Here is a 17795-nt window from a genome sequence, read left to right as displayed (position 1 = left end):
CCTAAAACATGAGAAAAATATATACTATGCACTCCTAATAGAAAGCAAACATAAAACATCAATTGTTTACATATCCACAATGGAATCCTATTGAGTACAATTAGAAGTAATACCATGATTATCATACAAAGGGGTCAAGCAAACACCCACCATAGATAGTAGTTGGAAGGTGTCTATTAATCCATTCATATAGTGAGGACTCAACGTTATGTATTTTGATAGTGGAATACCTGGAGGGACAAGACAAGGGAAAAAAATGAAGTGCGATGGAATTCAAATAAAGAACCCATATCTGTGACATGTTATAACTAGATGAAGAGAGCATCTACTTAAGTACGCCATTTAAACACATAATGTGTAAAGAACATCATTGAAATACTAAAATCCAAGGATGAAACACGAGGTCCAAGGTCACAAGAAACCAATTTTAACAATTTTTCACTATAGTAAAGATTGAATAGGGATATGTCTAAGACAGGTTGTAAGCTACAAGAGACCTTAATTACTTGCACACAGTTACTTGAGTTGTAAGAAATTATAAATATAACTCACCATGGAAAAAATAAAATAAGGAGTGAAATAAACACGTAGCTGGATTCACTCCAACAGGAAAGTCAATATAAATGTCTCAATAGTAGTAACATCATTATTAATGTGCAGAAGTATCTAAAAAGAAACAGGAGAGGTATAAGCTTTCTATTAATGGTATGGGCCTAAATCAAAGTGACATATCATATATTATCAGATCCGATACACAAGAAAAATTCTCCATGATTTACTGGCTGCGGAATGTTACTGGTAGATAGGATGGAACGATTACGCGTTGAATAGCATACCAGGTTGGAAAATAATATATTATATACCACACGCATCTGACAAAAAAATAACATTAAATGCTTACCACGGGCAAGAGAAAATACACGAGTAAAGGCTGTCAGCATCCACAAATAAGCTTGCAGCAAAGATCACCCTATATATAAATATGATCTCACTCCCCGGAAAGTTTAGAGGGGTCAGCGTTCGCAACCCTAATAAGTTGCAGTCTATAAATAAGAGAAGAAATGGAATTTGTTGAAGAGACATATAGCGATCCTAGTGATTAGTTTAGTAATTCCGAGGGTGTTTGTACACATCAAAACGAACAGTGTACGCATTCTTAAAACGGTAACTGAATAGGCGAGAGGACAACAAACAGAGCCAAGATCAAAGGCAACCCTATCCGCTATCCAAAAATTCTCACAGAAAACCGACAGTATATAAATAAGTAAGTTACTGAATACCACGTCAGTGTGAGAATGCGGAAAAAGATCGAAACCCATGGCAGTCAATATTAGTAATAACAACATTCGACAGCTAGTACATATGTCTCTCACCAGTTGCTGTGTAAAGCATACATACTAAATAAACAACTTATCCTGATTACACAGGTTCGTAGCCGTTCGTGAAGCAATATAGCTTCCTCGCTTACCAGATATCAGCAAATCTAGCCTCCCGCCACGTAGCCTGCAGAGATCTCGAAAGCCCGTGCACGAAGGCATTTTATATGCCCCAAAAAGAAGCGCGGGAGGAAAAGAAAACAACCGCGGTTCAGGTGTAAACAATTAGCAACGCGAGTGGCGAGAGATAGTTGAACGAAGATTTGTACTAACGAAGGTAAATAGAAGGATGGTGAGGGTTCAGTATTCGTGAGAGTAGGTTTGATCTGTAAACTGACCTTGGTCACTGTTTTGCAGTAGATTCCGAGAGAGTCAGTGTGAGTCCTGTGAGTTACCGGCAGTTGTGGGGATCGACGAGTCGGGTCAACGTGGCATGCAGCATTGGTAAGAGCCCCTTTTGATTATTGGTATTATTCGAATGGCAGAGTTTGAATATAGTAGGTTATAGAGGTTGTTTTTTCCACAGTTGGTAAAGATCTACCAGTGGCAGGATTCATGTAAGCATAACCATGGATGTTTAGTTTTTGTTTTTGTTTTTTTCTTCAGCACACGGGTGCGGTGGAAGTTTTTCATACACACTGTTGGTATTCCCTCATGGTATTCAAAGCATGGCATTACGCATTGATGTTCACAATAAATGTAAAATACGTCTGGAATTCTCCAACTAGGAGAGGTTACTGATGGATGTATTGCATTGTTTTCTAGAAATCACAAGCTCCTGATGAAGGGTCAAGCATTAATCATAGGCGAATTTTGCGAATCTCGCGTTCGCGAATTTTGCGGATTTGCGAACTCGCAATTCGCAAAATCCGCGAATTCTCGCGAATTTGCGGATTTTTTTTTTTTGTGTTCACGCGGGTTCCTGCCAGTTCGCGAGGGTTTTGTACAATTTCGCAAACGCGAACTTACCTGTCGGGTCGCAAGTTTTGCGAACTTGTTGTTTCTACGTGTCCAGCCTGTTTGGGACACTCTTCTTCATCACTGCCACTCTCTGTCACCACTGCCACTCTCTGACTACTCATGCCACCCTCTGGCCCACCCATGCCACCCTCTGTTTCATCACAGCACCCTCTGGTTGTCCAGTCAGTGTACATTATTGTGGCAATGCAAAGCACACCTTCCCTGCCTCAAGTGACCTGAATTAATTTGGGGCTGATTAATGTGTCACAGAATATTTTTTTAGCTGGCACCTGCTTCCTTAGTGCTTCCTGATTAGTGATCTTTTGCACTTGCTAAGTGCTTTCATTGTTGCAAAATTAGTTACAACACCTGCCCTGCCCCAACTGACAATAATGAATTAGGGGCTGATTAATGGATTTGAACTTCCAGCCTGGCTCCTGCTTGTCTCCCTTAGCTGTAATTCAGGACCTTTGTGGCATATGTGTAACTATTCTGAGGTTCAGAGCAGGGTCACATAATAGTTGCAACTGGCAACTGAACTCTGGAGGGGCTCCTCAGGAAGCACTACAGGAAATGGCTACTAATGATGAGCCTGAACTTTTGAACCTGGTAAGTAGTTTCAGTTTTGCTAAAATCGTATTTCTGCAATTTAGCGCTTATTCGCGGGGCGCGAAGTTGTACTGGGAAGCCGCGAACTCACGCGAACAGTGCGAGCAAGCCATAAAATCCGCTGCTCGCGGATTTTGCGGGAGATTCGCGAATCTCGCGGATTGCGAATCTACCGAAAATCCGCAAAATCCGCGAGCGAAACGGATTTTCCGCCCATGCTTATCAAGCATGACCTGAAATGCATTGAGCACCTGAAATGGAAACAAAGAACTTTTGGAAATCAATTTTTTGAAGTTTAAATGCATGAGAAATGAAATGTAATTTATAGTTTTTTGTGATGAGGATGAGTTTAACTTTATAAGAGTACATTTTGGTGTTGAAATAAAATGTACAGAATGTTATGAATTACCAGTGATTATTTGTATACATTGTGTGAAATCTAAAAAGGTATATCCTTAGGCTACAGAGCGTAGAGGTTGGGACCCACGGTCTCAAGATAGGGAGGTTTAAGTAGAGGCACGGGGAAGACAACCGTGCTACCTCTGCAGCACGCTGATTAATTCATGATTTATAGTTTGAAGAGTGATTAAATGATTCAGAATAATCATTAAGAAAGGGAGTGCATCTCAGTTTATTTTTCAAGTACTGTGTAACATGCTACCACAAAAGTTTAAAATGGTAACAAAAATTGACCATGGACATGTAGTACATGAATCAGAGGACCAGGTAAAGCACCATTACACCGCTTTTGATAGCTTACAGGGAGATGATGTGATGTTAAAGAAATGCATAGGATGCAAAAGCACTAACCAGGGTACTTTTAAAAATCAGCATTTCAATATTCAAGCCTAGGCATAAAGGCATCTACATTTTGCTGTGTGTTGCCTGGGTCCCTTCTTTTTTCAACAAACCTCAGTACTCACCCCTGCTCATCATTTTCTCTCCTCACTTTCTGTTGATTCCTTGTCCTCGATGCTTGTCCTCCCCCTGCATCATTGCTTTCCCATTGAAGTTGCTTGCTCTGCCCCCCACCCTCCCTGCTGCATGTCCGTTATTACTGCCTAGTCCAAGGCTTCACTCCTGAGATAGCTTACAGGGCACAGCACCCTGAATAATATGCTGCATGCATAAACACTTATAAGGCCCCAAAGGTGAGACCTATTGGCTATGCCAATGCTTGTTTGACTCACAGGCACCTGGTTGCCGAGTTGGAGCATCTCTGGGGCACACCAGCCAGCCTCTCAACTCAATACACACCCACTAACCCAGGTAGCCTTTACCCTGAGAACCGGGCGCCTTATCGCCTCGATCACAAAAGCCAGACAAAACCACTGAACCCCAGCTAACCTTTGATAGAAGTGGGAACACGACCTAGGCGCTCTCTGAGCGCCCCCCCCCACCACACCCCAAAGAGTGGAAAAGAGTACTTGTGTACCCACACAAGGTCTCACCCAATGCCCGCTTTCAATACATACACCATAACATCCCAGATGTTACTCAGCGGATTGGAAATCCCTCTCTGACATGAAGAGAGAATGGGTCAGGATTACCCTTCATGGAGCACTCATGGCTGAGTATTTTAAGGCCAAAATAGCACCCAACGGCCTCATTGTCAAAAACGTCCCTAGAATATTCTGGGAGGATGGCCAATTCAAGATCGAATGGTCATTAATTTCATGGAAATGTACCCACAACCTCCTAATCTTGCTGGTCAACACAGCCAAACGAGTGGCTGACGAATTACTTAGCAAAATCCAGATTGCAGAGAGTGCACTCAAAAGTGCCGGGCAGAACCCAGGATTTAAAACCAAGCTGGCTGAATTAAATAAAGAAATCTCAGAACATAAAGAATTTCTGATGAAGCAGATGAAGCAGAAGGTAACTAAGTTACAGAAAGACATTCAGCGCTTTTCAAAGGAAAAGGTCTACCCATATTTAAAAGAGGACTATGTCCCACCTGGGACAGTTTACCTCTCAGGCTCTAGTGCTACCTCTTCTAGAAGAGGATCTAACAGTGACAGCAACTCGAGTGGTGATGATTGGCACACACAACCCCGACGGGGGGGGGGAGGTGTGGCAAACAATTCTATCCACACCCTCCCTATTAGGGCCCACCCTTTTGGCAATACCCCCAATTCCCACATATGATGCCACCATATGCACCCCAGTACCCACCTCCATTTACCCCACATGGTACCAATCAACCGCCTTTTTTAGACAGAGGTTGAGGCAGAGGGTGCGGGCGCAAGTGAGGAAACGGGCCGGACAAGAGAGTGCAGTGGGAGGACACACAAGCTCAAGGGATGGATACCAGGAGCAAAACAGCATGCAAGTGAGTTTGGTGGTGAACCTATCTTCACGCCAACTCACGGAAGGTGAGGAGAAAGTACTGCAGAAAGGGTTCTGCTTTGTTCTGACTCCTAGGATTGACCATTTCCAACAGACTTGTGAAATTCAAAAACTCTTCCGCAAAATCAGGTTGAGGGCCTTCTTTGACGGAAGACCACAAGAGACTCCTGATGATTCAGGTCTCCACAACCCCTCTAATTTTATTATAGTGGGATGGTTCCCAACAAGATATTAACATATGAGCAGGCTGTGCTTAAGGACATTGGGGTCATGAGACCTAGCAAAAAACATCTAAATATCTCCAATTTTGAGATGCAGATGCTGGATTCCTTAGCGAATGACCAATCCATAACAATTAAACAGGCTGACAAAGGCGGGGCTACTGTCCTCATGAATATCACTTATTATGACACTGAATGTCTCAGGCAATTAGGGGACAGGTGATACTACACCCCCATCCCTTCCAACCCTACTGAGCGCCTGAAAAGAACCATCACTGGTATAGTTGAATCTGCTGAATGCCAGGAGTGGATTAGTAAAAAAGGAGGCGGAATTCCTGATCAAAAAAGAATCCAGGGTTCCCTACTTTTATATCCTCCCCAAAATCCACAAAAAAACGACCCCTGTACCATGACGCCCCATAGTATCGGGCATTGATTCTGTACTAGAGCCTCTGTCACAGTTTTGTGATCACTTCTTACAGCCATTGGTTAAACGGATCCCTTCCTATGTCCAGGACACACTGATGTCCTACGCCTCTTGGACAATATACAGGATGGTATCCAGGTAGATTTCCTCATCACCCTCGATGTGGAGGCCCTCTACACCAACATCCCCCAGAGGGCCACACTAGGGGTGATAGAGAGGATCCTCAGTGCCGAGGAATGGATCTCCCCCACACCACCGTCGTTCATTATGGAGTGCGCCACTCAAGCCCTCACAGAAAATTATTTTGAATTTAAAGGGCAACACTACCACCAGACCCAGGGTACCTCCATGGAAGCACGTTTGCTCCTTCGGTGGCCTGTCTGTACATGGCTGATTTTGAGGAAAGATACATCAATGGTCAAGTGAATCCCTACCATCTTAACATCAAATTGTGGAGGAGATTCATTGATGATATTCTGGTCCTATGGGCAGGGACCGCAGACTCATACAAAGAGTTCTCCAATTGGATTAACACGCTGAATGACTCAACTTCACCATGACGGCCTCTGCCACTAACATCGCCTTTCTGGACTTGACCATTAGGCTAGTGGGAGGGAAAATTGATACCACTATGTATCGGAAACCCACTGACCGGAATAGCCTGCTCCACTTCACAAGCCACCACCCAAAGGTGCTGAGGCTGAATCTTCCTTTTGGGCAATTCCTGAGGGTCAGGCGTAACTGCTCCAACCTGACAGACTACAAGACAGAATCCACCATACTATCTAGAAATTTGACGGATAGGGGTTACCCCACCAGGGAGATCTACAAGGCACGTAAACGTGCACAAAACAACCATAGGGGGGCCCTTCTAGAGTACAATACTCCTACCACGCAGGACACAGACCTAATAACCTATGTTACTACCTTTTCGCCAGCTTCCAATGAAATTAATAAGATTATCAAACGGCACTGGCAGATCCTTAACACAGGTACTCTAAACCTTGAAATACCCAGATTTGCCTTTAAGAGGTCAAGGAATATTAAAGACATCTTGGTTCATACTAGACCAAAAAAAGTGGATGCAATCAAACAAACTACCCAGTGGCAATTGCCACCTGTACCGGGACACTACCCATGCGGCTCCTGCAGTGCGTGCCCTTTCACGTCTATACACAAGACGATCCTCTTGACTGATACCTTTACGTGGGAACTACGGGGGCACACTAATTGCAATACTTCATATTGCATATATCTGCTGAGATGCCCATGTGGACTGCAATATGTGGGCATGACCTCCCGCCCCATAAAAACCCGCATCTATGAACACAGAAGTAACTTTCGTTGCAAGAAAACAAATATCAAAATGTGCAGACATTATGTGGAACAGAACCACACGGCTGACTCACTCTCTTGGCTAATTCTAGAAGCCACCTCAGATAAATCCAAACACAATTTATTCCTGAAATAACAGAGGTGGATATACCGTTTGGCCACCGACAGCCGCGGGCTGAACGAGGACATTCCTTGGAGTGCACTGTGAACACACTACACTGGTGCTATTACCGTACTGTTAGCCACTCCCTCTATGTACTGATCACTGCCAACCCAGTATTGCGAGGGGGGCATTAGGGAGATAGTGTGGATGGTTGATGAATTACATTAACCCCTTCTTCTACCTACCGTCCGTACGACAGTCAGCTTCATGTTACTACACAGTGTACCAACCTATTATACAGTGCTGGTTGTTTGTGTTTTTTCCACTCCCCCTCTGCTTACCGGGTACCCATGTGAATAAGTCAGTCACGAGGATTATCCATTTTGCAATGAGAATCAACACTCTTTTCCCCATGACTTGGTACTTGAGGGTTATAATGGATGATTTCTTCACCTTTTAACAACACGGACTAATCCATTCTAGGGAGACTGACTCCGTTTTGATATGACAACCCAGTTTGCAACCAGTGTCACCTGCCTTACGTACAGCGTCCACTACCTGGATGTTAGCACAGCAGTACCCGCCCCATTATTTCAGATCCCCTTTACCATAAATGGAACCTACGACCGGTATGATACAAACCTGTATGTCATGATATTGTAATACCTATTGACTGCACAATATTGGTGGTGCCCCTCTAATGTCATCCTGTCACGCCATTAATGTAGATAAAAGGCTTGTGCAAATTTTAATGACCTTTCACAGCAATACGTCTTTTCTACGATGATGCTGCTCGTGATATCCAGTATGGGGGATAGCTTCATGTTTCTATACCCGTTTCAAGCAGTATTCGCGGATCTTCCTACACTCTGTCATGGCCGCCCCAGTTGCCTTGGTAGTCACATGACCTACCGGCAAAAGGCGTTTCCGGGTTGCGTGCCCAGCGACACCCATCCCGTTATTTATTCACAGACGCCGCACCGGCTCTCCACTATCCGGGCCCGGCAGTGATGGGTAGGCGTGATCCATGCTGACACAGGCAGTACGAAGTAGGTATCAACGATGGGTAACTCAACCTAATGGCTGGCTCCCCCTACCACTGGGTTTACGGTGATTTCAGTGGATCCGAACGCCTAGTGAAATGCGGACCCGACATCCATTCCTAAGGACTTACACAGTCCGCCCCAGGTTACGGGCAGTCCATATTGTCTGGTTTAGTACGGGCAGGCCCTGCTGTCAGCGATAACATGTCAATTCTGTCTTCAGCTAAAAATATGTGTATAACAATGGGCACAATATGTACATAGTAATGGGCACAAAGTCGACCTATTTTCAGTCTAATCCAGTGCCGATTCTGTCTTCACCTAAAATATGTAGATAGCAATGGGCACAATATGTACATAATAATGGGCACAATGTCGACCTATCTTCAGTCCAATACAGCTGGTTGGTCTCGGTGTTTGATAGACCCTACGTTTCGTTTTATGCTGTTCAGACCTAATAGTTTGTTTATAGCATCTGGTACTATGTTGACTCTTATCCAGTCACAACACACCGGGCGTTTTGGTTGATATGAGTCATACCTGCACAGTTATAATATACAAGGAGATTGTCAGATTTATCGATGCCCTCAGACTGGAGCTAAGTATAGGTTCCCCCAGAGACCGTGTACGTTGTTTTCATGACTAGCAGCCTAGTTGACTGCCTGCAATATACAATGAATGCCATTTATATCACTGCTTGTGGCGCAACCTTGGAGGCTCTCTAATACCCTCTTACCTTTATACCCCTTCCCAGCCTTATTTACAATGGCTTCTCCCCTGATGTCAGACCTGCTGGGTACTGTTGACACCTATTTACTCTAACTATTAGGTGAGTAATTTGCTCCTACTCATTTTGATACCCTGCTAGGTATGAATGCTGCTGCAATCAAATGTTTTTACTGCTTTTAATACATCCATCTTTGGATTTGCCACTTTGGTTTTTAGCCACATACTAGCTACACCTATCACTAGTATGTCACAATGTCACTGTGTGCTCACGGTCACTACAGGGATTGCATATTGTCTCTTACCTGTGGTAACGGTCTCTTTTGTCTCCCAATTTAGGCAAGAGCAGGTGTTAAACAGGTAGTACAAATGGTGTGCTTTTTGTAAACTGACACTCTTGTAGGTCATGTTTCTGTAGATAGTAGTTTTGATATATTAGGTCCTGAAGAATCGCAGTTAATGAACTTTAAGCGAGAAACATGTTGACCACACCCTTCACATCTTAGTACTGTATCACCTTTGGAAACCTATGTTCCAGCGAGTACAGACTAATCTTGATTTTATTTGCGGCAGAGGACCACCAGAATAAAATTATTTTTCTGATACCTTGTGCCTCATTTTATCCTCACCCACACTATCTACTCTGTTCTGGCCCCTCACCCACACTTCACCCATAGGCAGTTTGATAAAAGATCTCCGATAAAGAGCCCCTCTTTGAGGTGTGCCCGTTGGGTATTGCACCGCCTACCCAACGAGGAGCATTGCCTATGACGAAGCATGACACTCGCAAGGGTGTGTGAGGCCATTATATCCAACACAATGGATACCCAGGGTTAGCTCTCGATTGAGCACTACCCCTTGCACCTTCGTGACCGTCCCTTTCTTCCTTTAGGAACAGCCCAGCCTCCTTTTTGTTGTCCACAATTTCCAGGGCTGCGACTGCGGCTGGACCTTCCACTCACTCTTCTTGAGTGGTAATCTCAGCCCTACTGGATCATAAGTGATCCGTCTCCTCCCCTCCTTTTTGTTATATCCTAGAAGTTACCCCACGCTATAACCTGCATGCCCCTCTGTCACTACTGCTAAACAGACACCCTGCACATGTTCTTGGACTGCTCCATCACATGTGTCTTTTGGGATGCTGTTTGCATGATCCTCATGCGGGTCACGGGTCCTCTGGACCTGAATCCAGTAGACAGCTCTCTCCCGGCTCTCTACAGATTCCGGAAAGTTGGGGAGCAACAAATCGACTTATTGACATAGCACTTTTACTGGCCAGGCGCACAATCAGATGCAAGACCCAGTAGCTCCCAGAGGTGCTGCTGCGGTGGACCACAGTGATACACTGGGCTGAGGTGGAATCCGTGGCGTTGCGCTGGAAGGAAATGCGTGGGCTATGAACACGTCCTATTGCCACAGCCTGGGACGGCAATCCTATACACAGGCCATGCTCTCCAAAGCGACCCCGAAGATGCAGTTGATAGAGCGGACTTTCAGATTTATTTCTGAAAAGTTTGTGACAAATTAAACTCTCGTGATTTTTATTTTTACTAATGTGTGTTGCACAATTTGCACGTTTAATGACTCAACCTAGAGTAATATACACCTACATGAACACGCGGGTATAACCATTTGTGCTCTTGTTACGTTTGTCGTTTTGCTTTGAATAATATATTTACTTTGTCTCTTGTTTGTTATTTATTAACTACAGCTGTTTTGAAAATAATAGCATGAGCATTCTTTTAAATGTGCTTTTGTTTATGTATTGTCATCTCATGTGTATGTGTTTTGTTTATTTGTTTGTATGCAAAACTAGGTAACATAGCTAATGGGTTAATTTTAGTAGAGGGGGTGGGTAACAGAATAATTATCATTTCTTGAATTAATTATTCTTTTGTGTTTCCTTGCATACTAGACACCCTCATTTCATGCAAAAAGGGCTTGTGGCCTACTTCTAAAATGGACGTTTGAAAAGCCTGACCAGAGTGAGCCTTGCACAGCTACGCTGCGAAGTGAAAATGTTTTTCTACATTCATTCTCGGAGTAAGGTTTGCAAACAAAGGCTGTGTGGAAGCTTAGGACATTTGGTTCAGATTGTTCCATGGTCAAGGCCGTACTTGTCGTTCGGCAGCGGAAAAACGGAAAAGCGTGAGCGAACGAAGGAAGTTTTGCCTTTAGCTAAATGTTGCTTTCTTCGGAAGCTGCCGGTGACTTACTTATGAACAATGGTACTTTTGAAAACGTGACTCTGGCTATGTCAGAAACGGATGATGACCGCATCGAAAGACATACATCAGCCAATGAAATTCAGTTCTGCTCGAATATTTGTATTCTTTTAGTTAGTTTTAGATAGGAAAATACTATAAGAATTGCCCCCTTGCTAAGAGCACTGTTCGATCGATCCTGTGCTCCAGAGGCGCTGCCAGTTTTCCTTTTCACGTAAGACTTTAATAATTTTGCTTTACTTACAGGTTTTTCTTTTAGCTAAGTTAGGGAAATAGGCTATGGAGAAATAAATAAATAACTGTTTGAGCTTTACTCATGTTGATGTTGGTTCTTTGAATTTGCTACACTTTTGTGCCACTAATGAATTAAGATTGAAATAAAATTGCTAATAAAAGAGATATGCTTTCCTTATGAAATAAAAATAATAAAAATGAATTTTTGAAATGACAAGCTGGTCATGATCGTTTCTTTTAGTTACCATTAGTTAATCCATTGCCTATTAATGTGACTTAATTAAAGAGTTTATTAGATTTGATTAATTAGGTCATATGATTCAGTAGGTCAAAATACAAGTCTCTGCCTAGTGATAATTTTATAAATAATGGTGAGTATCATGGTGTAGAGTTTGTATATATGAGACTGAATTTCTTTAGACCCGCTGGATCAAATTCCAGGTAGCAGAGTTTGGTTACTATGGTAACATACATGTTACATGGTAATTACATAGGATACATGTTTAACACATGTTAAGTTTTGTCTAGATGTTATATGTTTGTCATTAGGTTTTTTCAGTAGTGTGAAAAGCCTATGTGCCGGCAGAGGAGTGTGACAGGTGAAGTTACACAGTTCATTTGTTCCGTTTCAAATTAGTGGTACAGAATTATCACTAAGTGTTGTGGTCGTATAACACAAGTTTAGGGATTTAGGTATGACAGATTGTATGAATAGTGAGGATTAACTATGAAATTGTAACATTGAGTATAGGGACTTGGGGCTAGATGTAGGTAGAATAGATTTACCGATTTTTAATTACCGAATTTTACCGATTCGGTAATTAAAAATCGGTAAATCTAAGGGGTGGGTATGTAGGTATTCCAGATGTTCTGGAATACCGAATCTGAAGAATTCGGTATTTACCGATTCGGTAAATACCGAATCGGTAATGCCCATTCATTCCTATGGGCTTTGAAGCCCATAGGAATGAATGGGCATTACCGATTCGGTATTTACCGAATCGGTAAATACCGAATTTCACAAGGGTGCAGGGGGTGTCACTTTGACACCCTCTGGCACCCTAAAAATAGGCATGTGCGCCATATGGCACACAGACATGCCCTAAGTGCATGTCTGTCTGTCACATGGCTAGGTGTGCATGCACACATGTGCATGCACACCTGAATTCGGTATTTTAACACCCAATTGGATTGGGTGGTAAAATACCGATTTTGTAGGGCCTTTGGGACTCAGAAGAGTCCCACCTACATCTGGGAATTACCGAATCGGTAAAAATACCGATTCGGTATTTTACAGATTCTGTAAATTTACAGATTCAGTAAATTTACCGAATCTGTAAAATTAAGGGCCCTACATCTCAAAATCCAATTACTGGTCGGTAACGGCCGAATTCGGTCGTTACCGACCGGTAATTGGCGACCTACATCTGGCCCCAAGAGCCCGTTTTAAAACTCGTTGTGTAAAGGGTAGTAGGATTTTTCCGAACTTGTGTGAAGGGTAAGATAGCTATTTCTTACTGGCGTAAGTAGGGATTCCGTTGGTTGGTTAAAGTCCGACTGAAGAATTCATGTATGTATGGATAGGTTTCTCTTTGTATGAATGCTGAAAAATTGTTTTTATGAAAATAGCGTCGTCTATTTCATACGAGTGAAATTTCTGAATGTTTTGCAAAACTATTGCTTTGTTAGCAAATCGGACAAATGGTTTGTTTTATGTAGTTATTAACTGAAACTCTGCGAAAAGAAGTGTTTAAAATGGCGCTGTGAAAATATTTTGGAAGGGAGGGGTGAATTTACGGAGTGACACTGACACGTGCAGCTTTTCTGCAGCGGCAGTGTACGTCACAGGGTTCACGCTGTGATTGGCTGACATACGTCACAGCAAGTGCGCTGATTGGCTCACATGATCAAATCGAGCTGTTAGCTGATAGGTCAATTCTGAAAACTGGTTTCTCATTGGTTGAGCAAGGTGGTGATATAACTTAACCTGATTGGCTTGTTGGTGAGTTTCGCGCACAGATTGGTTAGAGTAGCGGAACAACAGAAAAATTATTTACGATCTTTTCGAAGCTTTACAAATCCATTTTAAAACATGAGTTATTGGTATAAAGAAGAGAAAAAGCCTTCATGGGTTCAGAAAATTAAAAATGTATTTAATCCTGACAAGAAAATTAAAGCGCGCGGTGGATAATTGCTTCATAAGTATAAAACACCCGCAGCATATATGGAAGGAGAATATGGATATCATACTGTTCTCTGGTTTGAAAATTGGATGCAATATACTAGAGGAGATGGTGTTTTAGCCTGGCGGGAGGATGGGTCATTTAATGTTAAAGTTTTAAGAAACTTAAGAGATAAAATGATGGCTCTTTCACCAAGACCCAGACCCACTCAATTTGAAGCATTAGTTGAATGGGAAATTGAAATGATGGAGCTTGAGCGAGAAAATTGGGGAACACCAAGGAGTTTATATAAAGAAACTCATCAGGAAAAAGTACGTCGTTGGAGGAAAGGAGATATGCAGGAAGGATTATATCCAGTATTAGAAATGGTTTTAGAATCAGGTCAAAAGAATTCTCAAGAGAAAGGCAAATTAGATCAAGAATTTGATGCAGTTTTAGAGGATATGTTAAACAGTCCTCCGCCATATCAACAACCAGGTTGTTCACATTCTACTCCAAGACGTTTTTCAGGTGTTTCTCCTTCTGCACCTAGGGAGGAAGTTGAAGAATCACCCAGATTCATGAGATTACCTGATAGGGAAAGGTCAAGAAGCAAAACAAGGTCCCCAAGAGAAAATTCTAATTCTAGAAATAATGTTCTGAAAAAATGATAAAAAGACTCTGCCTGATATTCCAAATATAACAGATTATCTGAAGGCAAAAGGAGAATTAATTCAACAATTAACAAAAGGCATGGAAGCAGTGACAGTACCAGTTACAATTGGTCCTGTTGTACCAGTTTTTAATCAAAATGAGAGTAGGCAGTCGCTAATAGCAATTCCTTTGATTGCGGAGATTCAGAAAGTGGCTGAAAATATTTATTCTGAATTAACAGAAATTCATAAAGATAAAACAATGCCAAATTTAACTTTAAATCAAGGATTGTCAAATGTCACACCGTCGGTCGCAGAATCAGATTCTGGCTGTGTAAATAGAACAGAGTTAACACAAATTCCTGAATCAAGACAGCTTGATATTGCTAAATTAAAAGCAGATTTAGAAGAATGGATTATTGGCACAATTGGTACTGATTGTTTGAAACAATATCAGGATGATGAATTGCTTTTTATATGTAAGAGCATACAATGGAAAACTAAGAATAAATATGAACAGTTTGAAGAGGTGCCTGCTGAATTGGAAATAGATTTAACTCATCAGAAACAATTACAAAAGCATTACAGAGTGGATTTTTCTGAAAGGGATATAGAAAATCTTAATACTACATGGAGAATAACTCACATAAAAGAATTAATTGTGTTCCTGAAAAGATTAGGTGACTTAAGTAAATGGAGAGTTAAATGGACAAAGAAGAGAGAAGAAGAAAAGAAGGACAGGGGAGAAGTTTTTGGTGAATTTCCAATGAGAGAAATAGCTGGAGGAGGTTATGTTCATGTTCCATGGACAAGACAGGATATATTATTACTTACGAATGATTTTCCTAGACTCAGAGAAAAGCCAGTAAAATGGTATCGTCAAGTAGACAGGTTTATTAAAGTTCCCAAAGTTCTGTGGATTGATCTTGATGGTTTCTTTGACATTGTTGTCCCGTCAGATCTCTGGACAGAATGCAAAATTTCTGTGGGCTGGCCGAAGGAGGAACCGCAAAGGCATAGAGTAACAGGTGCTCCTTCAGATACTGTCATGGATTATATGACAAAGTAATTGTTTGGTTAAAAGACAAAATTCCTGCAAAAGAAGTGGATTCGGTTAAAATTGAAAGAACTAACCAGGAACCAAAAGAATCAGTTCATTCTTATTACGAAAGATTGCTTCTGGTATTTAAACAATACAGTGGCTATGAGAAATTAAGTGAAAGTGACATGAGCCACTTCATTTATAGATTTGTCTATGGTGTGAGACCTGAAATAGGGGACATGATTAGGACTGGAATTGTGGGCTGGCAAGCACTTTCGGTTGATGACATCCTGAGAAAGGCAAAATACTGCAGTGATGAAATAGATGCTAGGCAAAAGAAACTCAAGGAAAAGGCAATGTGGGCACAAGTGAAGGTAGCTGAGCAACAGATAGCAGCTTTAGAAAATAAAGGTTTTCAGCAGAACCAGAATCCTAGCAAGTTTAAAGGAAATTTTACAAATAAGCCAAAATTTAATATAAACATTGAAGAATTGAAACAAAAGTTACCCTGTTTTAATTGCGGGGAAATTGGACACTGGAAGCGAGAGTGTAAAAATCCGCCCAGAAATTTAAAGAGTTCATCATTAAATCCACAGATGCAGAATGAGATAAATCAGCAGCAACAGCAACAGCTTTAGCGACAGTTAGTGAATCAGCAGCAGAATCAATTCATTCAGCAAGGCCAAATTCCACAGCCACCTTTGCCAAATTGCAGCAATTTACAGAAATACAATCCGGAAACAGGGTTCTGCGGAGCTGAACAGGTAAAAAGATCACAAAATGTGTCAAATGTTTCTCAACAATTTTGGTTTAAAGAAAATGAGAGCAGTGATTCAGAAGATTTCTCATGATGGTGCCTGAGAGGGGAAGAAGAGTGTGTAATTGGAGCCACTCTTGAGGTAGATCAGTCAGGTCCATTTGTAAATGGTAAGGTGAATGATAAAGATATCACCTTTCTTGTGGACACTGGTGCTACCCGTTCTACTGTTAGGTCAGTGGAAATTGAAAATCTTACTCTCTCGGGTGATACGATCCAGGTTGTTGGTGTAGCTAATCAGCATATTAAAACTAGTCTGACAAATCCTGTAGATGTAGAAATAGGAAACTACAAAGACAAACACAGATTTATCGTCTGTAACAGCAGTCCTGTTAACCTATTAGGTTGGGATCTGTTGTGTAAGATGAATTGCAAAATATACTGTTCACCTGAAGGTATTGAGCTTCAAACCTTAGAAGAAGATGGGTTGTACAAATTGACATTGTTAATGGTTGATGAAGAAAATAACATGTTTCCTGCTTTTGATAAAAATAATTTACCAGAAGAACTGAAAGAAACAGTGAATCCAAAAATTTGGGATCTGACAGGTGATGAAATGGGTTTAATGAAACATGTAGACCCAGTTAAAATTACTGTGAGGCAGGTAATAGATTTTCCAAATGTTCCTCAGTATAAAATGAAACCTGAAACAATTGAAGGTGTAATTCCTGTTATTGGAAAATTTATTAAGCAAGGAGTTTTAAAAGAAATTGAGAGCAGCCCATGTAATTCACCAATTATGGGTATTAAAAAGCTGAATGGAACGTATAGAATAGTTCAGGACTTGAGAAGAATTAATAAGATAGTTGTTCCTTGCTGTCCAGTTGTACCAAATCCAGCAGTAATTCTATATCAGATTCCACATGATGCAGAATGGTACACGGTCATTGACCTGTGCAATGCCTTCTTTACAGTTCCTTTACATCCAGATAGCCAGCAAATTTTTGCATTTCGGTTCCAGGATCGAATATTAGCATGGTGTCGTATCCCTCAAGGGTATACAGAGAGTCCATCTATTTTTAATCAGTTGCTAAAAAAGTCTCTTGAAGATTTAAAATTGCCTGGAGAGTCAACATTAGTCCAGTATATTGATGACCTTCTTGTTGCAGGAAAAACAAGAGAAAATTGTGTGACTGACACCATTACACTTCTGAATCGTTTGGCAGATGAAGGGCATAAAGTGTCGCCTGCAAAACTACAGTTTTGCAAGCTAGAGGTTAAATACCTAGGTCACAGGATTGCAAAAGGAATTAGACAGGTGACGATTGAAAGAATAAAAATGATTCGAGCAATACAGCCACCAACAACTCAGAGACAGATCAAGATGTTTCTAGGAATGGTTGGTTATTGTCGCCAATGGATTTGTGGGTTTTCAGTTATTGCAAAACCTTTACAAAGATTAACAAAAGCAGACATTAAAGATCCAATTGTTTTGACAAAAACAGAATTAGATGCTTTTGAAAGGCTAAAGAAAAGCCTTTGTGAAGCACCTGCACTGGGTATGCTAGATTAC

Source organism: Lissotriton vulgaris, chromosome 12, assembly GCF_964263255.1.
Source record: "Lissotriton vulgaris chromosome 12, aLisVul1.2, whole genome shotgun sequence".
In the NCBI taxonomy this organism is placed as follows: Eukaryota; Metazoa; Chordata; class Amphibia; order Caudata; family Salamandridae; genus Lissotriton; species Lissotriton vulgaris.
The sequence above is the reverse complement of the archived record's forward strand: the minus strand, read 5'-3'. Positions refer to the sequence as shown.